This window comes from Canis lupus, chromosome 4, assembly GCF_048164855.1.
Source record: "Canis lupus baileyi chromosome 4, mCanLup2.hap1, whole genome shotgun sequence".
Classification (NCBI taxonomy): domain Eukaryota; kingdom Metazoa; phylum Chordata; class Mammalia; order Carnivora; family Canidae; genus Canis; species Canis lupus.
This window is the reverse complement of record NC_132841.1, coordinates 77,850,502-77,877,145: the sequence shown is the minus strand read 5'-3', so window position 1 is coordinate 77,877,145 and position 26,644 is coordinate 77,850,502. Positions and strand designations below refer to the sequence as shown.

At 36.3% G+C, this 26,644-nt stretch overlaps 1 long non-coding RNA gene across 1 annotated transcript; it reads left to right on the top strand.

The window, feature by feature from the left end:
- Positions 1 to 10,878: 10,878 nt before the first annotated feature.
- LOC140631633 (uncharacterized) lies at positions 10,879 to 26,187 on the top strand. The gene is made up of 4 exons (XR_012029158.1): positions 10,879 to 11,376; positions 15,422 to 15,654; positions 23,663 to 23,744; positions 25,505 to 26,187. It is a non-coding gene; the product is annotated as an uncharacterized lncRNA (long non-coding RNA).
- Positions 26,188 to 26,644: the final 457 nt, after the last annotated feature.

Genomic DNA, 26,644 nt, shown 5'->3' with positions numbered 1-26,644 from the left:
ACGTGGTTGAGTGTTGTTTACTCATGAATAGCAACTAAGGTTTATAGTACCTTGTGGGAATAGTTTCAGATCTGATTGTAACCCAGGTCTCCTCACTTGTATTCCAGTTTTGTTTCTGTTGCACCAGATAGTTAATATTATAGGAGTTTCCCATAAGTCTTTAGTGACAAACTTTTATTTAAAATTTATTTACAAATAACAAACCACTGAAGATTTCCATGTCATTGTTAGGGTTCTAGGTATATAATAACATAGAAACCTTAACAAGATCAGATAAGAATTGATTATTTAATATTTATGGTCTCAGAAGCCCTAAATCCTATGTTTCACCCTTTAACCTAGATTACATCTCTCTATAATCCTTTGGTGTTTATGATGTATGTGCGTATGTGTGTTGGGATAAAGATCCATGCATACCAAATCTGTTAAAATTAGTTTCTCTTAATTATCATTAGTGATTTATCTTAAAATTTCTTTTTCACATTACAGAAGACAAGTAATCAAAATATCGTGTGTTCAGTCATCAAATACATCTTATGCAATCTACCGTAATTATTTTTCCTGAAAGCCTAATTTTTCATTAAGTCTTATAACCACATAGTGGGTGCAGTTAGATAGAGTATTGGTATTTATAGCATTCCCTCACTACTGAAATACATAAATGTTTAAAATATGATCAAAATGTCATCACATTCCCAATATCACAAATAAATCTGAAAGTATCTTATGGTTTGTAAATAATCACATGGGAGCATAGTTCAGGTGCATAATGAACTGCTTTTTCATCTTTGAACTTGTTTTTGCTATTCCTTCTCACTGGAATAATCTCTTTGTCTTTCTCTTTCATCAATTTCCAATCAACTTTCAAGATGCATTTTAAATGTCATTTCCCCCAGAAAGTATTTTTCACAAAATTAATCATTCCCTTAGTACTTGCGAGCACCCGTTAATAGTATTTCAAAACATACATCAGCCAGTAGAGTGATGTACGTGTGAAGGAAATCTGCATCCTATTTTTTCATATCACTCACCTAACATATCTCCAGACACTCAGTCAATGCTAAATGCATATTTGTTGAATAAATATAAGAAAGGAAAGTGAAAGAATTCTTGCCTTTTTAAGCATGAATTATGTATCAGGTGCCATGCTAGGCAGCAAGGATATACATACATATCTTGACCCCAATAGTTGGCAGGCTGTTGTCAGGATTCATATTATTCAAGAGCCCCTGGTTATAACTTTCTATGCCTTAAAATCTCTATCTGAAAAGGCAGGAGAAAAGTTGGAAAAATATTGTTTGTTGAGATTTATTTTTAGGCCAAACATCATAGATCTTACTTCCTAAGTTCCATAAGTAGCTGTGATACACTGTCCACATATACTGTCCTCTCTGTTGGGTGCCCTACTCTCTCTATAATCATAAGCAATATGGCTCAATACAACTGTAACGCTCTCTATTTTCATCCTCCCTTCCTGCTCTTTCGACAGCTGCCATAATCAATAACCTTTCTGATAATAGGAGTTCTAATTGTCAAAAGCAAATAATAGTCTTTCACTCTGTCTTCTTCAACATCTCCACCGCTCATCTGTCCTGCTTGCCTCTACTATGCTCATTTTGTAAGTCATTGTAGAGAGCAAGATGGGAGTCCCCCATGTCAAGCAGGGGCCTGTGTCAAGCAACGATGCAAGCAGCTAAGGTACTCCAGCAGGAGATGTCACCGGGACTAGTGTCTGCAAACACCCAGAACTGATAACCAGCAGAACCAGAGGAGGTCTGCAGGGGCTCAAGACCAACAAAATTCCTTTAAAAAGGGGAGGATTTTTGCAGCAAACTGTCAAATTCTTCAACTATGACCTCTCTTTTTCTGACCACTTAAAAAAGGCCGTTGCCACCAAAGGCTATGGCCCAATCACTCTTGGAAGAGAACTGATATCCTTCACTGCTTGAACGTAATAGGCAATGAGTACTGAGAGCTGACCTGGTCTGGACCAAGGCCTTATCTCAACTACGTGCCCACAGACTGACTTTGTGTTTGGTTAGTTTACTTCTTACTCCTTTCTGTCATTTAGTTTGTTGTGTGGCTTGTTTTAGGTCCTGCTCTGTGTGCTGTGTAAGAGGCCAAGTTTAATCACACGTAAAATGTCATTGAGTTTGGATTCCTGAACCTGCTTTATAATTATGATTAACTTTGCTTATGATTGAGTAAAGCTGACACTGTGGGAAGATACAACTCGTGTGCACCTTCATAGCATGCTCATGACACTCAAGACTACTTTGTTATTTGTTTAGCTAAACTTTTTTGATCACTTCTTGTGGATCGGGCATCTTGTTCAAGGCTACTAACAAGCTAGTAAGATTATACTAAGGACATTTGTTTTTATTCTTAAAAAAATTCTGTTTTATAAAAGGGGAAACTGAGGCTTGGGGAAGTTAAATAATTTTCTGAGTCAATCATCTGGTGATAAGGAGAATTGAGATTCCAAACCAAATCTGTTACCTGATGCCAACCATTTCCTTGTATCCTTAGCCACTGGATAATATTGACTCTCAGACCACTCTTCTTATCTCGGATTGGGCTCATCCTTTGTGAATTTAAATTTGGTACATCCTTGATAATAATGCTTTATATATCCCCCCCCCGCCATTGTTGTCACCTTATCTCACATATGTTGAGTGACTGGCAAAATGTAATGACACCACTCCAGCCCCTGCTACCTTGTCTGAGAACTCTCCATCATTTGATGTCTGTGCATCATTTCCATTTAAGAAAATATGGCTCTGCCTCTTAGCCATAGATGATTTGATAAGGGATGAAGAGCTAAACTAGTCCTTGCAAATGAGGTATCTTCCAAGAATGTGTTTCTATGACAGGTGGTTCAGATGTATGAGTGAGAAAAAGCCATGAGCCCATGTTGTTTCCTCAAAGACACAGAGAGTAACATCAGGTCATGAATTACCCGATCTTGAATCAGGTCAGCAAATAGAGGTGGGTGATATATACTCCTTGGCTGCTGAGAGGTAAACATGAATTCCCCTTTACGTTTCAGCGGGTTTGAGCATCCTTGTCCTTTGAAGGTAACAATCACGATGGAAGAAATAATTTAGTTGTAGGCATCGGATAGCTAGAAGTGAGACGACAGAGAGCAGAGTGAGGTTTTTCCCAATGTTGGGGCATTAACCTATTACCACCAAGTAATGAAGTACAAAATCAACTAATGAAGCTGTCCCCTGAAACCTCTAGGAGCCTAGATCTTGTGTCACATGAAGTGCATGCTTTAGAGGAAGTACATACAATAGTTACTTAGCCCATAAGAAAAGAGCAAAAATGTAGTCTCGGGTTACTAAGCTTAAAACAGAAATGAAACTGTGGACTTCATACCCTATTGGGAAAAAAAAAAAAAAAAAAAAAAAAAAAAAGACGTGGCTTGGAGTGATGCTTTGCCAGAAATCAATCATTTCTTATTTGAAACCACAGGATTTCTTACTGTATGACCTTTAAGCATAAGCTCTGCCTATTTGGTAAGTAGAATCATCCTGGCAAATTAAATTTAGACATATGAGAGGACCTTAGGGGACTGTGGAAACACAACTACCCGGATTCTTCTGCTGCACAACCTATGTGGAAGCTTTCTTTAGTGCATCCCTTTGTAAAGCCTAATTAGTGTTGCTATGTGACAGGGGGCATGAGGAGATGAGCTGAAACATATTATGGAAGAAAAGGTCCCTGCAGCCCCACTCCCAAGGAACGCTGCCTACCCCCAGTGCCCTCAGGCTAGAAGAGGCTTGGGGGGAGGCTCCGCGGTTGCTAAGCAATAAAGCTTTCCATTTGGGTTATCCTAGAACAGTAACTTGCAAAGCGGTGAATCTGGAGAGGGATTCATGGACAGATCTGACCAGCAAACAAACAGCTGGCACTGGTATAGAGTCCATAGAATGTCAAAGAGGAGAAAAGTAAGCTGAAACAAAACATACACAGGCACACACGTTTGGGTATCAGAGACACACATGCATGATTGAATTTTGCCAAAGAGAACATCTCATCTCCCTAAGTAACCAAAAATTCTGAAGACAATTATAATTACGTGGGCATTCATACCTGCATGGGCCTTCTCCAGATTTTCCCTCAGAGGAGGGCTGAAGCCCCAGACACGGGGGGAGCCCTCCTTACAAACAACCTGCCAGGCAGTCAGACCTGCTGTACGAGAAGATTCGCCCTTACAAGGACGCAGATGATCCTCTGATCTGAGGCTGCCTCCAGAGATCTCTTCCTGGCCCTACCAATTTTCAGTTCTGACTTTGTGAAAGTCACCTTGCCCCACGATGGATTCCTATTCTTTAGCTTTAAAAATAAGGATACGGATGGTATTTCCCACATGAGGTGTTTGTAAAGATTCAATGAGTTAACACATATAGAGTTTTTTGAAGAGTCCTGGCTATACCACAAGCACCCAGAGAAAAAGTTAGCTCTTACAGACTCTCTTACAAATGAGGAAACAAGGCATGGAGGTGTGAAATAACACGCATGTAGTTATACCACCAGTAAATGATGAAGCTGGGCTTTCTGAGCAGGCTATTTGATTCCAGAAATTCTTTTCTTGACAACTATTCATAACCACCTAATCACACTGGGTTTCTTGGCCCAAAATTGTCTATCTGTTACACTCAGGATGATTATTTTCTCATTTAGCTCAAAGTTTGAAGGATAATGAAAAGCAGCACCTGGTCTATCTAGAGGACCAGAGGAAAAGCCATGGCTACAGATAACATCACTATGCAACTGGAATGCAGTACGTGGTGCAGCAGTACGTAATCTCCCACTGGGAACAGAGTGAGTCTATTAGTAGTTGAAATAGTAACTGCTCCATCATGTTAGGTGGAAGCCAACTTAAAGTTTAGTCATGGGAAAAGATAACTTGGGGTTTCATCATTTTTCTTGTCAATTTGTATCATTGCTTATAGGTATTTGAATACTTAGAGATATATATGTTGCTAGACCTTTATCCCATTGGCTTATCTTTTTTTTTTCTTTTTATGACTTTTATTCCCCCTCTCATTTGCTTGGCCTTGAGAAGTTGTTGTGTTTCTATTTCCATTCAACTTTTGTCATGATTTTAAACCAAAATCTCGTTTGCATTTTCACTTTAAAAAATGTTTGTCTAGGATGATATTCCTCACCCTAAGATATTTTGAAGTTATACACACACACAAGCATATGTGTGCACATACATATCCCTAGTTGAGTGTGTGGATAGATGTATATTAAGGAAGATATATACATACATACACTTTTGGTTATTTAATTCATTTGAAATGTACTCTTGTATACTGTGAGATTGAGATCTAACATTATTTCATAGACATGGTTCAACTTATATTGCCTCATTTTGTTTTACTAATCTCTTCGTGAAAATCTCAGTTTTAATTATTATAATTTTATAGTACATTTTGATGTATGGAAGAATAAGCTCTTTCATTACTCTCCTGTTTCAAAATTTTATCGGCTGTCATTAAAGATTTTCTAAATGTACTATCTTAAAATTTGTCTTTGGAATTCTTAATTAAAAATACATATAATTTATAGATCAATTTAGGAAGACATGACATGTTGAAAATATTAAAGTTACTGTCACGTACATGACATCTATTTCTCCTTCCTAGTAACTAGCAAGTTGGAGAGAAAGAAAGAGAGAGAGAGAGAGAAAGAAAGAAAGAAAGAAAGAAAGAAAGAAAGAAAGAAACCATTAAATATTTATGACCTTCATTCTATGGCATTTGTACATTTCATGTAAATTTAATTTTTTTTTTAAAAGTAAAGTTTTACATTTCTATGGACTAAATTTTGTCTCTCCTCCCCCCAAATTCATATGCTGAACTAACCCCCGATGTTTCTGTAGTTGGAGATAGAGCATATTAGAAGGTAATTAAGTTTAAATGAGGTCATAAGGAAGGGTTCCAGATCCAATAGTATTAGTGTCCTTTTTTAAAAGGGACACCAGAGCTCACTCACTCTCTTGTCTCTGTCTTTCTCATACACACCCACACTCACACACTCACACTCTCTCTCTCCCCACACTTGCACAGAGAGGTCATATGAGCACAGAGTGAGAAGTGGTCCCCTACCAGCTGACAGCGGTGGCCTCAGGATGAAATCCGCCTTGCCTGCACCTGATCTGGGACTTGCCAGCCTCCAGAACTATAAGAAATGGATGTCTGTCATTCAGGCCACCCAGTGTATGGAACTTTCTGTTATAACTGCTTGAGCAGAATTAGGCAGACATACAGGTATTCACTGTCCTGCCCCACATCACTTAACAGCCCCTCCCTTGTTCCCTAGGCCTTTCTTTTTACTCCGGTAATCCCAACTTCAGAGTTCTCTGTCCTCACTTCCTTCATTGGTGTCTTTTTGGGCTAGCATGTGCTTCTTCTTTGTTAGCATTTCATCCCAATAGTTTCTTTATTACTCTACAAAATACATTCTGTTCTTCCAAACTACCCTGCAGATTATTTTACCACACAATAATACCTTTATTTAAGTTTCCTTCCAAATTGTGAATTTCCTAAGAGATGGTCTGTATTTATATGCATCTTTACATTATTTTTGTCTAAAGCAATTGTTTTTTATGGAAGTGGCTAAATTAATTAAATCATTCATTCATAATCTAATGAAAATACTGTGTCCACCAAGGCGACATAGCTGATAAGTTGTAGAATATTTAAATCAATGTCTCTATAATTTTGAAGACCAGCCCCACATATCAATCATCCTGCTGCTTGATATATAGGTTCTCCTTATAAGATTTTAAGGAAACAACTTAAAAATACCTCTAGATATCCAGTGACATAATTAAGTTATATGAGAGAGTGTTAGAGTTAAGGCATGAATCAAAATGATCAGAGAAGGAGGCCAATGCTGATTTCTCTAGTGCCAACATTAACAACAGCTACTTATCAAAGAATAACACACATACAGAAGGGCACACTCATCATAAATTTCAGTTTCATGAAATATCATAAAGTGATTCACCCATGTAATTAATATCTACATCAGGAAATAGAAGTCAATTGCTCTGCCTCCAATCCTCCTCTCCCCTTCCCAAAGTTAACTACTATCCTGAGGGCTAACAACCTAGAATTATTTTCCTTTCTTTTGAACTTATAGTAAATGGAGTAGTATATGATGTGTTTTCTTTGCCTATCTTCTACGCAACTCAGTATTGTTGTGGGAAGTCACCTGTGTACTTTTGTTGAGCTACGAGTGATTTACTTTCATCCAGTGTATTATTCCATTTTGTGAATCTGGCATTATTAATTCATCCACTTGCTTGTAATAGACATTTGGACTGCTTCCAGTTTGAGACCATAATGATTCATTTGCTGTTGAGTGTGCATAGTCATGCATTCATGCCGAGTATATATCTAGGAGGGTATGTTTCTAAGTATACCTCAAAAAATGTGTATGCTAAGCTTTAATAGATGATGCCAAGCAGTTTTTCAAAGTAATTGCTGCAAATCATATTCCTACCAGGTATACTTGGCAGATTTGTTGTTCCATGGCCTCACCAATAGTTGGATTTTCTCTTTTTTAAATTTTGGCCCTTTTAGTGCCACAAATAATGCCACTATTCATTAGTATCAACCTACACCAATCAAAATAATTTAAATTGCTTTATATGAGTAAGATTGAGATGGAGAAAGGACAACAAATTATCTTTCATCGTAGGCCTGGAAGTTTGTCTATTTGTTTTATCTATCAAAACAAGTAAGCTCTCCAAATCTTCAAAATTTACAACGTAAAGGAAATAAAGGGAATGCTACCTATTTGACACCACTTTAGTACAACTGTTGTACTTTGAATACAAGAACTGATTTTGACAGAACAAAATTTTAGTCTGTTCTGAGAAGAATTATTTTTTCATGTGATGAATTATAGATTTAGAGTTTCTGACTTAACCTGCTCTTGAAATATTTTTAGCTTTATATTTATATTCCCAGCTTTTCTCACTCTCTCGTGGCATAGTTACAGCCCTTATTCAGAAGCATCTACTTATAACAACACTTAATTGGTTTACTCTAATATTAGAGATTTATTTTTATGGACAATTGAATTATTTCATATCAGTAAGCACTTACTCTATTTATAAGAACTCTGCCGTTTACAAAAACAAAATGAAGTAGTAAATAGTAATTAAAAACCTAAGCTGTTTCTCTTTCAAATGTGTGTGTATTATACTTCAGAGGAGAATTTGATGCCCTGAACAACAGAAGCAAAATAATATGTATAAAACCTCCATCACTGTTTTCTAGAGCTGTTCAGTATGTCCATGAATATGTGTGCATCTGTGTTGGCGGGGGGGCAGCGGTGGGTGGATGGGTGGTGTGGGAGGTGTGGGTGTGTGTGTTTGATAAGTTAATGGCAATGTTCAGGACAATACGTCTGTTTTCCTACACTATCAAGCAATTCTCCAATATTCAATGGACACTGACTCACCGAGTCCTACAAATTTAATTCAATTCTGACACTATCTACCCAAAGATCGCTTCAGATCCCATGGGTTAAATGCTCAATCCCAGAAAATCACCCTCATTTCAGATGCCAAACACAAGTCCAGGTTGTTACCTCTGCTTCTGACAAATTGGCTGCAAATTGGAGGCTTCCATTACCCCGATTCCTCAAGTTCAATTAATTTGATAAAGAACTACAAGAAATATTGCCTTATTCTAACCACGTTCTTAGAAAATATATAATAAAGGATATGTGTGAACAGCTAAATGAAGAGATGTGCAGGGCAAGGTCGGGATGGTCCCACACACAGGAGCTTCTGTCACCTAGGAACTGTGGATGTTTACCAACTTAGAAGCTTGTCAACTCTTGTTCAGTGGTTTTTATAAAGCATAATCTGGAGCCCTTGCCCCCTTTTCTGTAGGTGAGGCTAAAGTCTGTAGGTGAGGCTAAAAGTTCCAATCCTTTAATCACTCAGTCTTTCTAGTGACCAACCCCATTCTGAGTTTATTAGAACAAACCCAGGTGTGCTCAGAGAGGAGCACCTTAGGAGTAACAAGACACACTCCTATCACTCAGGAAATTCCAAGGTTTTTCCGAGCTTTGCATTAGGGCCTTGGGACAAACACCAACTATAATTATTATACCACAATCATATAAATATTATATATTACCCTTGTATTACACTTAGCACTCAATGTTACCATCAGCTAGCATTAATTTTGACAAAAATAAAAGCTAAAAGTTTGAAGTGACTTCATATTTCCCTAGCAAAATGAATTTTCCATTTTTTGATTGATCTGTAAATTCACATTCAGACCCCACTGCTCATTAACTTTCTGAATTTCTCCAATGATTCTTTAATTTGCTTTGCTATTCTGCAAATAATATTTATCTTTGTATTCTTCACCAGTAAAAATCTTTCCCAAACAGTTACCTTATACGTGATATATCCAGACCTCACTAATCTCTTTCAAAGTCACCTTCTCTCTAAGCAATGTGAGTGGCCTTCTCTACCTAATCCAGGCACCTAATATGTTTTAAGTGCAAAAAAAAAGTTGTGGCATATATGCAAAAAGTGTTTGAAAGTGCATCTGTTAAAGAACAATATAAGATAAAAATACGTGTACTTAGCAACTAGGATACAATTTGTCACATATCTTAGAAAACGTGTGTTTTTTTTAATAGCACCATCTTTCTTCTCCCATAAAAATAATAATGCTACTGTTTTTTCTCATTAATTATCTTCCCGTTTTTCTTTATAATTTTTGTCACTGATGTGTGTTTATCACACATTATGTATGTGTGAGTAATTATAGGAATTGGCAATGAGGAAAGAGTGGTTGCAAGCTGGAAAGATGAACATCCATGTAACACAATGGGAAATTTTTGATTAAAATAATTTAAAGATAGGTGATATACCTATAAAGGCCTAGCACTAGCAGGAGAGTTTGTAAAACAGGATGTTAGTGGCATAATGTGCATTGATTTCAATGGGTTACATTTCAGAAAGGGATGCCAGAAAGGGATGAGTGCAGAAAAGAACTGCCTGGTTTGGATGAAGAAAGGAAAGAGAATACAGAAGGTCCAGTGATTCGAGTTTGTATATGTTTGGAATAAGCAGCTAAGAAAAGATGCAAGTCAGAATGCCTTTGAACTATAAACATCATTAGAACTCAACCTTGAGGGATGCCTGGGTGGCTCAGTCAGTTAAGCGTCTGCCTTCAGCTCAGGTCATGATTCAAGGGTCCTGGGATTGGATCCTGTATCAGGCTCCTTGCTCAGTGGGGAGGCCTGCTTCTCCTTCTACCTCTACCTGCTGCTCCCTCTGCTTGTGTGCTCTCTCTGTCAAATAAATAAAATCTTAAAAAAAAAAAAAAAAAAAGAACTCAGCCTTGAAATGAAGATCAAATCCAGTGTATGCCTTTTATACCCTTTATTCTGACCTCTAAGTGGAATCAAATGGTGCCTAAAAAATCCTTCCAGTTGAGGAAAAAAAAAAAAAAGGAAAACTCAAGGAAAAAATGGAGATAGAGGTCCCACCACATTTGTAAATATATCTCTGCTTTTTTTTTCTTTCAATTTCATGCATACAAAGGTGAACATCTTTATAGTTTTGATTGGCATCCCCATAATTGATGGTAAAGCTGACTATCTTTTGAAATATTTGTAGGCCATTTGTTCTTTAATTTTACAGAATTTCTATTAATCTCTTTTTTTCTTTTGGTATTTTGTTTATTAATTTTTATAGTAATTCTGCTTATATTATTTGTCTTTTGTCAGGTCATATGACTTAAAAACATCTATTATGTTTTTATGATCACTGTGACATCACCCTCATTGTGATGTCTCATTATGGATCTAGAACCAAGGATCTAAAGTTTTATCTTGATTCTCCCCCTAAGGAACATCAATTGTCCTATTACAATTTATTAAAAAGCTTATTATTTCTCCAGTGATGTACAACAGCCAGTAGGATATTGAGGTGTTCTTCTGTGATGTAACCACACTCCCCCTCTCCCCCATCAAGAAGGGGAATCTACTTTCCTTCTCTTTTGATCTTAGCTGGTCCTATGAGCTGTTCTAACAAAAAAATGAATGGAATGTCTTGCTGTTTAATTCTGAGGTTGATTCCTTCAGAGACCTGCAGATCTTATTTTCACTGAGGAATACCCCTTTTGGGAACCTCTTCCTCCTCCCTCCACCATACTGAAAGGAAACCCAAGTATCTTTGCAGAGAGGCTCAGAAGAAGGTAAACCAGACTCTCTACTGACAGTCTCAGTTGAGGTGTCATCTGCCAGACAATAGCAACTCCAAGCCATGAGTGAGAATATTTTGACTTCCAGTCATTCCTGTAACTTCATCCATACCAGGTGAAGTAGAATGAGATCAATCTACAGATTTTTGAACAAATAAAGCGGATATTGGTTTAAGCCACTAAATTTTGTAGCAGATTTAAAGGTAGTAATAAATAACCAAATGCAGACTCTAACCAAATTTAAATATATGTGTCAGTTTCTCCATGGCCTCTTGATTCTGTACTGTTGTTCAGTTTTCAATCTCTGCTTCAATACTGTATTTTAATTACTTTACCTTCATTATTAATCTTGATAAAGCTTTTGATATATTTTTTAAGTTTTTGATATCTTTATACTTCTTTAGGATTTGATATTTTTGACCTTTGCTCCTTGATATAAATCTAGTCAGATTATCAAGTTGTTCCAAACAATTGCAACTTTTATAAGGATTGCATGTTAATGATATCACTATAGACAAATTTGAAGGCTGAGATCTATAATTTTGATTTATCTCCATTTATCTCTTTGTTTATATTTTAAATCACATTTTATAATTATTTCCATAAATGCCTTATCAAACTTATATTCAGATTTATTTTTTTTCCTAGCTATTGTTGAAGTACTGAAGTGGAATTGTTTGGGGGTTTTTTTGTATATGTATTCTGAATTTATTTTTTCTACTCTCTAAATAATTTAATATTGTATTTCTTTTTTTTTTTGGAATTCCATATTAAAATTATAGAATGAAAATAATTTGCTTTTCTTGTCTCTATGAAATGAATAGGACCAGCCCCTACAGAGTTAAAAAGAAGTGGGAATAGTGTGCTCCCTTATATCATTCTCCATCATAAGAGGAAGGTTTTCAACCTTTCACCATAAAGTATGAGGTCTGCTAACAAACCCTTTTCCAGATATTTTTCACATCTTACAATTGACTTCAGTTATTGATGAGGTCAATATTCTCCCTATAAAAATATTTCTGACATGGTTTTGGATGTGAGGTAAAACCATATATTATTTCAACTGCATTAATAAATATTTAATAAATAAATGTTTTAAAGTCAACGAAACACCATAAGAATCTTTTCCTTTTAAGATAGTGGATGCACATGTATGCATTTCTGAATTAAATCTAATATTGAAATTGCAATAAAATTTTAAAAATGTAAATACATACTTTGATAAGAGTAATGACAAAATAATATAGGATGGAGTGTCATGTCCAATCTAGAAAGTTTGGTGAGGTACTAAAAAGCATAAGTTGGCTAGTGTTATATAATGAAAAATAAGCCTAAGAAAAAAAGCCACTGTTACAAATATGCAAATACATAGTAGTTTCTCCGAGTTATAGAAAAGAACGGTAGACAATATGACATTCACTATCATAATTATAGAGCTATTTTAATTATTACACTAATGATGGAGTTACTGTATATTTTTGAGATGAACTAAGCCAGTCTACCTTTATCTTCCCGTTCTACAGATAGAAAGTTTTGAAGGAATATATGGCCCTAAGTATTTTCCTGAGGACAAAACTAGAAAACCTAAATCTTCAAAAAACTTGGTATGGGTTCGGGATCCTAGTGTACAAAAAAAATTGCAAAAACTGTTATAATTTTATCCTCCCAAAGAAAGCATAGACAAAGGGTACACATGCGCACACACACGTTTACAAGCACATGCACGAATACATACCTCAAATCCAATAAAGGCAACACTTTTCCAAAGGGAAATGTATTAAATTATTCACTTGGAGAAAAGTCATAATTACTTGATATAGATTTTCTAACTCTCCCAAGCAGGTGGCTGGTTCTTTATCCACAAACCAATAGTCTATGATTCCCAAGCTAGCTGTGCACTAGAGTCATCAGATAAGTATAAAATGTATTGCTACCTGGTACCTAACACCAGGGATTCTGAATCAAATGGTTAGAATAAGGCCTGGGAATCGATATTTTGAAATCCTTGGGAGGATGATTTCAAGGTTCAGCCAAGATTGAGAATCACTACAAAGTAACCATTCAGAAGGCTTTCCTTTTTTCTATGAACTTTGTTTTCTATATGCTGGTATCGTTGTGGGGCCCAAAGAAGAACCACAGATCATTTTATGTGGTTCACTGATCATGCTTCTGAAGCTCAAGAAATAAATCTGAGGCCACTTAGATTTGGCAAATGCCTTCCTCTGTTTATTACCACACCCCAGTGGCCTTTCTCAGTGGTAATGAACAAAACCATGCAGCTCTCAGAAAACCAAGTTCATAAGATTGTGTGAAATACAATATTCCTGCTGAGTTTAAGGGCCCTGGTATTTATTTAAAGGAGTGAATTAGAAGATATCCCGGAGGGTGGCCTGTTTTGAGCACCATGGAAAATTATAAAATTTAGGCATTATTGACTCCTCTTCCTTCATCCATCAACCTCCAAATGTTTATCATGAGGCTACATCACATCTTGTCTTAAATTTTAGCAGTGGGGAATGGTGGATTTGAATGGATCAGAGTCTTGAAAGCAGCTGGGGCCTGATTTCAAACCTGCAATTAAGGTAAATTCTGGCCGCCCATACTTTCAACTATTTTAATAAGAGCCTGACATTTTGCAAAGTCCATTCATTTGTATCTCTCTACAGCTGGACTTCTATTTCAAGGAATAATTTGTTTGAGACAAGTAACTTCAAAATGTACATTTTAAAGCACATGTGCTACCATCTAAATTAATTAAACAAATTCTTTATTCAAAGAATAAAGAATTAAAGAACAATGTCACAAAACACTCACCAGCAAGAGTAGCCGAAAAGAGAAGGAACAAGAAAAATCCCAGAGAAAATTGAAAATTGAAGGGGAAAAAAAGACAGTAAAAAAATTATACTTACCCTGATAATCCCACATTTTGCTATCTGTCCTAGAGAAATATCTGCGTGTAGGCAGAAAGAGTCAGATAATCTTTTATTTAACTTTGTTTTAAAATATAAATAGATAGGAGCAGCCGATATAACCATCACATTTATAGGGACTAGATAAATTATAATACTTTAAACTGCAAAACAGTATGCAGCTATTAGAAAGAATAAGATATACATGCAGTGTCATGGGGAAAAAATGGCATAATTTAAATGTGCAGGGAAAAAATTCCTAAGCAAAACATACAAAACAAAATATATAATAATTTCCACAAAGCTAAACTACATGTTTTTGCATAATTATATGCTATGTAGTAAAACATTGGTCAAGATATGCTTAACTGAATTACTCAGAATATATTTCTGAAAATTAATATCTCCCATATAGTTTTAGCAATTATAAACTAAATACCAAAATATTTATATATAACTGATTTTAACTACAATCATTTGTATCTTACACACATACACCCACAACCTATGGCTCATGTTTAGTCTCATCAAAAGGTTCTATTAAGTTTTTGCATGCTCATGTCTATCCTGTTTGTGTCATGAGCACACAGAGTGTGGCTATATTCCTCTTGAGGACTGGCATATCACTCAAAAACTATTTATTAAATATATTTTTTAAAGATTTTATTTATTCATGAGAGACACAGAGGCAGAGACACGGGCAGAGAGAGAAGCAGGCTCCCTGAAGGAGCCCAATGTGGGCCTCGATCCTGGACCCCGGGATCACAACCTGAGTCAAAGGCAGACACTCAACTGCTGAGCCACCCAGGTGCCCCTATTAAATATTTATTAAATATTGCATTAACTTGTTCAGTAAACCAATGAGTGATTGTGTTTGTGTGTGTGTGTGTGTGCACGTGTGCACAATCGGCATTGCTTAAAATCTGTGCAAAACATTCCATAATCTTTAAATGTAAAAGTTAATTAAGGGCATGCTTACTAGTAATGTGCCTAGAAAAGTTGATGTTATTTATGTCTCTATCTCAGTCTCGTTCCATTGATATATGTTTTCAAGCACATTAACACACTAAAGTTAATTAAAACTATTACAAGTTCACAATGGATATTTTACAGAAATAATACATACATGTGAATAGAGATTTAAATATTAGTTCAATAAGTGTTCTAGTTGTTTTTTGTTTGCTTTAAATGCTAAGACAAATCAACTAAACAATCTCCCTTTTGTTGTTTTACTTTATATCTTTATTTCAGCCACTTTTTCCTCTCGTTACTATGAAGATTGCCTCCCAGAGACCCGGGCTGTTCACACTGTTCCTGGGTGCGGTTCCCACATAACCCTGCACGGTGCACTGTGTCCTCCTCTTCCAGTCTCTGAGTTTACCCAACTAAAAAACTGCTGCCAATCTCACCTTGCCAGTATGGGAAGCCTTCCATTGCCGATAGGGTGAATAGGAGGTGATTAAAACAGAATTTCCTTTTTAAAGGCAAGTCTTAGATACATAAATTATGTTATTATCTATCCTCACCATGTAGCAAGTAAACTAGTGGTGGTGAGTACTTCAAAACTATCTAATTAGTGTCTGCAAAATTAAGATGTTACATCTATAAAAGAAGAAAAATCCTCAATGCGAAGAAGCAGACTCCTAGAAATTAACATGAAAAAAAAATACCCAATAAAAAACACTGAGTAATTGAATCAAAACTGCCGAAGGCCTGGAAGATGACATTAGAAAATTTAAAAGGACATACAGTAAAAGACAATATGGCATAATTTAGGAACATTCCATTCTATATCAGAAAAATGAAGAAAATGCAGAGTGAAAATAAAAAAGTGAAAAACGGAGCCATTCGCCAAATAGAGAACAAAATAGAAGCCCATTAATTTGGAAAGGTTTGAAAAACAAATGTGGTGTGTCTATTCTATGGGATCGTACGCATGAGTTAGCATTATAGTCAAGTATTTGAAGATTTGAAATTGTTTTCATGTGTATTATAGGAGGATGAGATCTGAAGTACCGTGAAAAATGATATATAGCAGGAGCACACATTAATTGTCATCTTTGTGGATCTGTGAATATTAATTTTCATATTTGGATATGTTTTGGGCTATTTAGCCTGGGCTTGGCTGGCTAGCTGCGTTCAGACTTTGGTCAGGTTCGGGTCTCCTGTGCTGCATTTTGAAGAAAAAAAAGATTTTTCTGTGAGTGCTTTCTTCTCCTTAGAATTTTATCTCTACTTAACGCTGGGCTTGAACTTAATTCCCTCTAGAGAAAATGTATATTTGATACTGCTTCTTATCTGAAGGCTCTACAAATTGCTCTCATGAGGGTGAATTTGGACTGCAAACCCACAGGAGGGCTCACTTAGGATTTTAAATTTCTAATTTATCTTCTTATCCCATCTGTGATCATTTCAAGGCAGACAAATCTTACTATACTCTTTTGCGTGGTGAGGATACATTCTTGTCCATCTCTGCATATAGGTTGTATTCCTCTGTGGCCCCAGCTTAAACCTCTCATTTTTTTCAGTCCCAAGTTTTATCTTCCATCCTACAATCCTCTGTGTTATCAAATGATAGTTCTTGGTCTCCAGGATTCAGTTAGAAAATTGGCTGAGGGACGCCTGGGTGGGTCAGAGGTTGAGCGTCTGCCATTAGCTCAGGGCATGATCACTGGGTCGGGGATCAAGTCCCTCACTGGGCTCCCTGAGAGGGGCCTGCTTCCCCCACTGCCTGTGTCTCTGCCTCTCTCTCTATGTGTCTCTCATGAATAAATAAAATCTTTGAGAAAAAAAAAAAAAAAGAGAAAAGAAAGTTGGCTGAAAGTAGGCTATGCTGTGATACCTCCATGGTAGTACCTACAACTCTATCTATCTATCTATCTATCTATCTATCTATCTATCTATCTATCATCTATCATCTGTCATCATCTATCTAGTAATTTAGTTGTTTGAGAAAAGTGTTCATAACGTATTATCCACAATATTGACAGATGTTAGTTCACTCTTCTAGCACCTAGCTTTGGTACAAACTTCTCAAATGCTAAGCTTGCTTCTTCTCCCCAAGATGTGCTAACTATCCTCTGCTAGGAGCTGTGTTCATGGAACCGCCTTCACGTAAGAAAGCCATGCCACTTGAGAGTTCAGTATTTGCCCATTTTGTCTGGGAATCGGTTCAGTTTTATAATTATCATGTTTTGATATAATGTTCCTAGTATTCTCACTCATTCTCTAGGCGTTCAGTGAGAGCTCAGACTATTTTCTGCCTTTCTCCTGGCACATCAGTACAGCCACCTCTGTGCATGGAGCACAGCCCAGCAGGAAAGGTGGCCTTGATTCAATTCATATCCGTGCTGCTTATCAGCCAGGCAGTTGCAACACACATAGCGCCGAATAGCATGGTTTATTAACCTATAATTTATAACAGTGTTGGCCTTTGTCTAGCTTTTGTCTCTCCATCTCTCTCTTTCTTTTGTTGTTGTTATTGTTAAGGCAAAATACAGAGGAAATATAATTTAAAAAATTTTCTCCCGCTCCAGAAATCTTCTTAACAAGGGAATTAGGAAAAAAAACATGTTATTATTATTGAATAAGCATTAAACCAGAATGTGATGCACCTAACAGGCAATCTGCTAAGATATTAAAAATACAAAAATACTTTTTGTATACTGGCTTCTATATAGCCAAGCAGGTACAGCCCTTTGCATATATGTTCTCAAGATAAGCAGTTAGTCCTCAAGAGGATTTGACAACACCACAGTCATCCATCCACACCACACACAGTCTTCATTGCATGGCCATTTGTGTTAATTAATTGGCTTTATGTATGAGCCAAATAAACGGCTCATATCTTTATGAGAGGAGGTGGTTCTGCAGCTTGGAGCCCAGGTGTACATCGAAGAAGTTGGCTCCTACTCACACAGAAATTGAGAGAGAGAAGTTCTATCCCCTATGATGGTTACATTTCAGAGATGGCTTCTTCATCCTTGAGAAAAATGTTCTTGGGACCTCGTGCTGACAAAAGTTCTATCTCACTTTCAAAAGGATTTACATACATTTCAAAAAAGTGGAGAAAGTACTTAAGTTTTCTAAAGTAAATGACCTAAGAATAAGGAAGGAGGGGGATTTCTTCCCTTATTATCAGGGAGATTTAAGCCTCTTTTTTTTTTAACTTTAGTCCTTACAAAATGGTACTTGGCAAACATAAGAAAGTTGGATTCCTTAAAACAGGACTTCTTCATTTTTATTTATGGGATTTTCTTATGATACTCTTTTGATCATTAAACTCATTAAAAGAAAATAATAGAAACCATGTAGTATTAACTTTACTTCTGTGGTAGGCTGAAATCCAGAGATATCAATTCAAGTGTTCCTCATAGTTAGTGTATCTTTTTTCCCTAATTTTCCTTCACTAGCTTTTTTTTCTTTCTTTTTAACCTATTTCTTATTTATTTCTTTATATTTTTAAGATTTTATTTATTTATTCATTAGAGACACAGAGAGAGAGAGGTAGAGACACAGGCAGAGGGAGAAGCAGGCTCCATGCAGGGAGCCCAACGTGGGACTGGATCCTGGGTCTCCAGGATCACACCCAGGGCTGAAGGTGGCCTCAAACCACTGGGCCATTGGGGCTGCCGCCCTTTTTCTTATTTAGATGATAACTAGACCACCTCTGTGTTCAATGCCTTCGGGGCAGGGCTGGAACAAGAGACAGGAAGACAAAGGATGAAAAGAGACAATTTAGAGCCAAGTAAATTTTGGTCAGAAGCAGTAAAGACAAAGGTGCCTTTGACTTTGAAGAAGTAGAGATTGGTGAAAACCAAAGGCTGAGGGATTCAGAGCCTAAACTTTAGCTGAAAACAATAGTGTTTAATTAAAGAGGACACTATAGAGAGAATGGATTACTTTGCCCTCAGAAATTGTTTAATATTTACCTGTGTGGTAGAGTGGAGAGGGAGAGAGAGAGAGAAGAGAGAGAGACAACTAGCTTTGAACACTGAATTGAATGTGAAACTCTAGAAAGTGGCCCATTGTTGGATAAAGAGGACATGGTATACATATAACATATGCACAATGGAATGTTATTCAGCCATAAAAAGGCATGAACTCTTGCCATTTGTGGATGGAGCTAGAGAGTATAATGTTAAGTGAAGTAAGCCAGAGAAAGACAAATACCATATGATTTCACTTATATGTGGAATTTAAGGGGGAAAAATATGAGCAAAGGAAAAAAAGAGAGAGAGAGAGAGAGAGAGAGAGAAACCAAGAAAACAGACTTTTAACTATAGAGAACAAACTGATGGCTACCAGAGGGGAGGTGGTCAGGGCATGGGTAAAACAGGTGATGGGGATTAAGGAGTGTACTTGTCATGATGAGATTAGGGTAATGTATGAAATCATTGAATCACTGTATGCTACACCTCAAACTAATATGACACTACATTAACTACACTGGAATTAAAATAAAATTTAAAAAAATTTAAATTAAAATAACAGAAAAAAAAAAAAAAAAGAGGACCATTGTCTTCTCCCACCTACAGGGCAGACTGTGAATAGGGATGAGGGATGCTTTAGGGTTGAGGCTCCTTAAAGACGACTAAGATTAAAACAAACAAACAAAGGACCCAGGCAAGTTTTTAAAAAACCCCACCCATGCAAGAGTTAAGAAAACATGAGCATTTCCAATATAAACCTGAAGAAGGCAGCAGCTTCATGGAAAAGTTTTCTATTTCCTAGGTTGGCCTGACAGCTAGGCAGATCTAGCACAGAATCGGTACAACCTCTCATTCCCAACTCAACCACTTCGATGGGTGTCCTGAGAACCACATGGTAGCTGGGAGGTCAGTCTATTTCTGTCCCCACTGAATAGGGGTAAAGAAGTAGGAAGAAGGACCCACTTAACACCTTCAAAATTCATAGGAATCAATGCACATTTTCAGTGCAGCAGGGCTGCTCCAAGTGCCATCTGTAGACCTCCACCTCCTTCACCGAGACAATTGCAGGTCTCTCAGATCAAATTTCATAATAATTATAAATTATTATCTTTTTATTCTCATTTCTCTCATGAGTATAAAGAAGATTTTGGGAAGCTACATGGTCTGTGATACTAACATCAGACTGAACATAGTTTTCTTTCACTAAACCAAGCCTGCGCTGTTCAGGTCATTGAGCACATACCATTTTCACATGGCCCTGGAACACATAGACTGTGTATCCACTATCTTCATGTGGCCCTGGAGCCCATACATTGAGAACCCACGATCTTCACATGGCCATGGAGCCCATACACTGTGTACCCACTATCTTCATATGGCCCTGGAGCACATATGCTGTGTAGCCGCTATCTTCATATGACCATTGAGCACATACACTGTGACAAATTCTGAGATGAGCTATAGTATAATACAACTACTGGATTTAAAGATTTTGTATTTGAAAAAAAAAAAAAAAAGTAAAACATCATAATAATTCTTTATATTAATTAAATGTTGAATTGAAAATAATGTGGATATATTGAAAATAAAACATATTACAATGAATGCCATGTGTTCTTTTTTTAAAATGTAAATACAGGAAGATTTAAAGTTGTACATATGGCTAATATTTGTGTCTTGCCCTGTATATCTATTGAATAGCACTGAACCAACCAAGAAAAAAAAAAAAGAAAAGAATATGTAAAGCAAGCTCATTTCTGCGATGGTTAATTTTATGTGTCAATTTGACTGGGCTAAGGGATGTTCAGACAGTTGATAAAACATTATTAGTGGGAGTGTCTGTGAGGATGTTTTGGTAAGAGATTAGCATCTGAATGAGTAGACTAAGTAAATTAGATCACTGTCACCAATGTAGGTAGTCATCATCCAGTCTACGGAGGGCTTGAAATGATCAAAAAGACAGAGGAAAGACCAATTTGGATCTGCACAAGCTGGGACATAGGTCTTCTCTTGCCTGAGGATATTGGACACTGGTGTTCAGGTGCTTGAACCTTCAGACTCAGACTCAGACTCAGACTGGGACTTGTACCATTATCTTCTATGGTTCTCAGGCCTCCAGGTTTGGAGGGGAACTATATCACTGGCTTTCTTGGGGTTCCAGCAGACAGCAGACCATAGGAATTCTCAGTCTTTATAATTCCATGAGCCAATCGCTCATAGTAAGTCTATTTCTATATATGTATGTATGTGTATATATCCTACTGAAATATCTATCTGAAGAAAGCTAATTTAACATCTAACTAAATAATTTTTTAAAGATGCTTATTTTTCATTAAAAAAGTATATCATTCATGTTAAGATGTAATCAAGTATTTTTGAGATTTTAAAATGGATAAATATCTTGAAATTTTCTGTTTCAATTGCTTATGCAGTATGTACTGGTAGATAAAATGCACATAAACATCAGCCCTTTTGGATCCTCAATAATATCTAACAGTATAAGAGTCCCTGAGACCAAAAACATTTGAGAGTCACTGTAATATTGTCACTAAATCAATAGCATCATCATCATCATCATCATAATTTGTCACTTACTATGTATTGGGCATTATACTTAAAATTCTATGCATATTAACTTATTCTTCACAAAATTACTTAGTGATATATGCTGATTATCCAGAGTTAGCATCCAAAAACTTGATCATATACTCTTAGAATTTTTCCTGGCCTAGATTTAGCCCTGCTAAATTTAGAGTGCATTGGCTATGCTTGTATCCTATAAAGAAGGATTTCAACAAAACTCTTCCAACCAAAGAGATGAAAGACCAGAGTAGTCTAGTCAGAGCCAGAACCTTTGCAGTCCTTGTATGGAGCCATACATACAATCTGACCTTTACTACCTCAAACAATTTTGAATAATGGGATACTGAGTTAAGTGTTACTAATAATATTAATAGGGTAATAACCAAGAAAAAGGCTGAATATCATTTTATACTGAACTAAATACTATTCCAGAGATTAACTGCAGGGATGGGAGTGCTAGGATGTGAAATTCTTGTATGACAATGCACCTTCACTTTTCATTCCACTTGGAAATACTTAGCCTAACACGTGAATATTTATCACCTTTCAACCTTCTTTCCCATTCTATGAGATTATATAAGAATTGAAGGGAAGGATGAATTTATAATAATTTATTCAATTATTCTGTCATTTGTTTAAAACTGCCTGCCTGGACCCGTTGCTGGTCTGAGGGAAGTTGGGAGCAGGCAGGGGATGGATGGCAGATATCTTAAGCATTTGCTGGTGAAAGGGGATTTTGTTTGGGCTTTGAATCAGCAAATTTAAAAGGTATCTTGACATGTTAAGCCCCAGAAGACCGCTGTAGACTTGTAATATCTCAGTGTCTGATTCAAGTGCTATTAATTCTTTCTCTTGTTCATTTTTCTGTATATATTGGAAGCCAGGCATTGGGGAACAAGGGATCTCAAATGAGGTGTGGTGACAGCAAAGGCAGGTGGGAATCTTTCAGCCCTGCAGTTGGAAAAAGGGATACGGCGATGTTACTTTGAGAAGACTTCTACAAAAAATGATTTTAAAAATACAGAATTTGTAGTTCAGGAAACTAAGAAAATTGTTCAAAATCATTTAAATTAAAAAATAGAAGAAAAACTAGTTGAACTCTAAGATGATGTGATTTAATGACTACAGATTTACACTTAACATTCCATGATGAACCACCTTTAACAGGCACATAAAAACTAAAATGTTTAGAGGAGAGAAGGGCCATATATCACTGCCTGTGCCTGAACCATGTTTTTAACTAAAAACGGCACATTGGTTCCTTTTAACCATGAATCACTATTGTCCCCAAAAGAATTACTCTCAATTTTCATAGGTTTTCCTTATTTTTTTGAATTTTAGTGAAGTAATATTTTATTTTTACTTATATTACTTAAGACATAAATTAAAAATATAATTTGCTAAAGAGAACTTATAAATTCTCCATCATATACATTGAATAAATGAGATTGCACTACATAAGATGGCTCACGTTTTCTTCCCATCAACAGTCTTATGTTAATTAAAAATAAATGTACAATTTTTAATTAGCTGAAAATTACATGTTTGGAGGTAATAAAATTAATCCATCCAAAACCTCATGGCATGCATATGTATGTATATAAACATACATGTGCTTATTTAAATTTTTGCAATTTTATACATCACCTGTGTGGCTGTATAATTTTGAGGTGCTCAGTTACTTGTTTTATTATAATCTAACCTACATCTTCCCTCTTCTTTCCCTTTTCTATGTCCTTTCTATAAAGTGGTACCAGATTAATAGTTCCCCTTCCAAATCTGTCTTCATGATTATACAATTATCTAAGTTTCAGACTTTGCTTATTCATTTGTGATTTACATCAAGATATAATACTGTACAGATAGTCCCCGACTTACAATGACTCAATTTATAATTTTTCAGTTGTATGATGGTGCAAAATTAATACACGTTCATTAGAAACCATACTTTGAATTTTTAATTTTTATCTTTTCCCAGGCTAGCAATGTGTGGTACGATACTCTCTCATGAGGCGGGACAACAGCAAGCTACAGCTCCCCTCAGCCCCGTAATCCTCAAGGTGAACAGCTGATACACTTGTACCCATTCTGTATCCATACAGCTATTGTATTTTTCACTTCCAGTACAGTGTTCAGTAAATTACATGAGATACTCAACACTTAATTATAAAATAGTCATTGTGTTTGATGATTTTGCCCAACTGTAGGCTAAGGTAAGTGTTCTGAGCGCAATTAAAATAGCCTAAACTAAGCTATGATGTTTGATAGGCTAGGTGTATTAAATACATTTCGACTTACAATGTTGTCAATATATGTTGGGTTTATTGGGACATAATCACATCATAAGGTGAGGAACATCTATAGATACATTTCGTTACAACTTACTCTTGTCATTTAAATAATCATGGAAGCCTCTTCCAGTCAATAAATTCAGAAGAAACTCACTATTTTTAAAAAGGCATATTATTCCATGATACAATATACTGCATTTTTTTTAGTCATCTCACGTTGATGCAAATTTACTTGACTTTGAGTTTTCTGGCTCTGCAGATCATATTACACTCCACAATTTATACATGTAGAGTTGTAACTTTATGCCAGTACTGCCAAAGGATTGAATTCTAGATTGAGGATTTCTTTTTTGTCTTTTTTTTTTTTACTTTAAGGTTGGGCAGGAAGGGGAAGTGAAGAGGGCTGATCTATTTTTATTTTATTTATTTATTTATTTATTTGTTTGTTTGTTTATTTATTTATTTATTTTTTTACTTAGGATATCTTGATTTTAAAATCTGCTGAATCAAATGCAAATATGGCCACTGTCCTAGTTAGATCAGGCCATTATTAACAAATTACCATAGGCTGTATAATTGAAACAGCAAACACATTTCTCACACTTCTGGAGGCTAAGAAGCCCAAGATGAAGGTGCTGGTAGATATGGTGTCTAGTGAGAATTTGTTTTCTGGTTTGCATATGGCTGCCTTCTGGTGTCCTCCATGGCAAAGAGGAGACAGAAAGTAAGCTCTCTTCTTCTAAGAACACTAATCCCCTCACAAGGGATCCATTCTACTGACCTGATTACCTCCCAAAGGACCTGCTTCCTAATACCGTCACACTGGGGTTTAAGGGTTTCAACATAGGAATTTGGTGAAATACAAGCCGTCAATGTTTATGAGATAATAAATAGTATTCAGGATCAAGTTTTAACTGTGTTGCAAATATTTTCCCCCCAGCCCTTTTACAAAATACTACTGCCCCAGAAAGACAAGAGGGGAAATAGGACCTTATTTGAAACCTTGGGAGATTGATTGCAGTTTGTTGTATGGGGTGGAATTTCAAGAAAATTATAGCCTTCAAGGGTACCCTCAACCAATACTTATACTATTCAGGGGAATAGAGAGAATCAAATTCCTTATGCCTTAACAGTGATCTCAATGGTACATTCTATATATTTAACTTGGAGGGATAGAGAAAGAGTTACAGAGAAGAATAGAGAATCTTAAAAGTGTATACAGTCCATCTGCAATTCCAGTCATGAGCCAATACCTGTGAGATCTTTTCTGATAGGAGACGTGACTACCATTTCCCTTGCTTTTCCCTATCATTTCACCAATCTGAATGTAGCTGTAGTGTGTAAAGATATTTTTCTTCTTTTTCTAATACTAGACCTATAAATTCCAGTCAAATATTTTATTTGGTATTTAGCAGAAAAAATAATTATCTGTTCCTTTACTCATGAACCAATAAGCTGGGCTGGACTTACAATGGGGAGGGGGTAAGTATTTTTCTTTTCTTGTCTTAAGATGTATTAATTTATTTCAGAGAGAGTGCAGTATGGAGGGACAGAAGAAGAGGGAGAGAGAAACTCAAGCAGATGAGGCACTGAGTGAGCATGGAGCCGACATGGGGCTCAGTCCCAAGACCCTGATATCAGATCTGAGCCGAAAGCAAGAGTCGGACACTGAACTGACTGCGCCACCCAGGAGCTCCAATATTTCTTGAATACAGTACTAAACTAATGGTTTTCAGACTAATTTTTAAAAAGATTTTATTTATTTGTCAGACACAGAGAGACAGAACAGGCACAATCAGGGGGAGCAGGCAGAGGGAGGGGGATATGGGACTTGATCCCAGGATCATGACCTGAGCCTAAGGCAGACGCTTAACCAACTGAGCCACCCAGGTGCCCCTAGACTAATTTTGACTTGAATTGATTATTGATTTTTAGAAAGACTTTAGATACCTTAAGTGCTTTCACCTTGGAAATCTAACTAGAAGGTTGGCCTTTTTTGCCTGAACACAACCTCTAGACAAGGTAAAAGAAGGGTGTGTGTTTTCAACTGAATATTGTAGAGGAAAAAGAAAAAAAAAAAGAATTATAGCTATGAAAGCTTTGCAGAACTGCTAAAATAAAATTTTAAAAATAAGGTATGTAAATTCTGAAATACAACCCACAGTTCTATCTGGTTAAGGGTAAAAAGCAACAAGGTGGTCTGATTTTTTTAAAGGTAGAAATTAAATTATACACTTTGGCATAAAGCAATAAAAGTAATACATCACTCACATGCTCTCTAAATTTGTGTATTCTTTCTACCTATTCATAGAAAGAAATTACTCTTGTAGATATTTATTTCTTTCAGCTCTCCAAAATTGTTCTGTGGTACATTATGGCTAACATCTGATCTTTTTCATTATCTTTGATTATTCCAAAAGTGTACCAAAACATTAATCTGCATTTTCATTTTTTTAAGATTTATTTATTTATTTGAGAGAGAGAGCGAGCATGAGTAGAGGGAGGGGCAGAGGGAGAGAACCCCCAAGCAGACTCCCCACTGAGCAGGAAGCCCAGTGCTGGGCGTGACCCCACCACTCAGGAGATGGTGACCTGAGGTGAAACTAAGATTTAGATGCTTAACCGATTGAGCCACTTAGGTGTCCCTACGTTTTCATTTTTAATAAAAA